Genomic DNA, 1,391 nt, shown 5'->3' on the forward strand with positions numbered 1-1,391 from the left:
GAGTGTTTGCCCAGTTGCCTTATGCCCTCAGGTACACAGGCAGGAATTCCCCTGTGAGGAGTTGGGCAGAGTATCCTCTGGAGGGAAAGCAGGGCTTTCCCCAGCCTCGGGCTAGCTACACGGGGTGGAGCTCACCTAACTGGGTGTGGTGCAGGTGTAAATGCCCTAGGCTAAGGGGAGTGGTTTGGAAGTCAGTAATGGAGTGTGAGAGAACAGGAAAGAGACAAAGAGGAGGAAAAAATTAAAAAGTAAGCCCAGAGAATGTGCGAGGATACAGTGAAGAGAGGGAAACAAAAGCAACAATGTAGTTGAGTCCCGATCCCTGCCCATGGAGCTGCAAGTCTTTAGTCCCTGCCCTGAGTCAGTGGTGGAATGCTGTGGCTGTGTTGAGAAAAAGTCCCTGCACTGCCCTCCAAGACTGTGGACAGATAGAGAGATGTGATGGAAACAAAAGCAACAATGTAGCTGAACCCTGATCCCTGCCCGTCAAGCTGCAAGGGTCCAGTCCCTTCCCTGACGCTGGCAGCAGCAAACCGTGGCTGTGTTGAGACAAAGCCCTCCCACGGGCTCCAAATGGTCCCGGCTCCAGCAGAGACAGTGGGGATGCCAAGGTCAAGCCCCAGCCAGCCTCCATTGAGGTAAGCCAAAACCCACAGCCCCTCAAAACCCCGTGGATATTTGCCTACTTATCTTTATGATGCTCCTCCTGCATTCCAGCAGCGTTGAATTTCCCTCTAAGCAACTCTCCTGAGCTGAATTCTGTGGAATCTCTCTCTCATATGTGTCACTCCGTCGCCATCTTCCCAGAAGTCCTAGATTGAATCTGAAATGTTATCAAATACATCCCAGGCTATAGTAGAATAATTGGGGAGCAAAGTTTTGAAAACTTTTTAACTGTAATATGTTTTTTAAAAAGGCAAAGAACTAAAAAAAAAAATAGGTAAAGAGCTGTTTCTGAGGCTGATGTCCAAGGACGATTCCCAGGCAGCGGATAAGCCCACCTTGTTTGGTACATTTTAAATGAAGGAAGAATTGGATAGTTTCCTTCTCTTCTAAAATTCCCCTGTGCATCTCCCTGTGGTCACAGGGAACCAAGCCTACTTATATTATTCTCGCCATGTCTTGTTTTTAAAAGTTTGGTTCTGCTGGACATAAGAAAACCATTAGAAAAACTGTTCTAAAATGGTTACTTTGAAAAACAAACTATGACCCCAGGGATAACAACAAAATTTAACTTTTTTTAACATTCTGATTAGGGTGTAGAGAGATTGGCACTCTCTGATAGTGACACTGTAAAATGACTGGATTTCCTTTAAACAATAGAAACAGAAATATCATATTATCCAGCCAACTCACAACTAGGAACATATATCCTAAAGAAATAAGAGTTG

Source organism: Echinops telfairi, unplaced genomic scaffold, assembly GCF_000313985.2.
Source record: "Echinops telfairi isolate 266 unplaced genomic scaffold, ASM31398v2 ScPeMD7_7475;HRSCAF=8513, whole genome shotgun sequence".
NCBI classification, from domain to species: domain Eukaryota; kingdom Metazoa; phylum Chordata; class Mammalia; order Afrosoricida; family Tenrecidae; genus Echinops; species Echinops telfairi.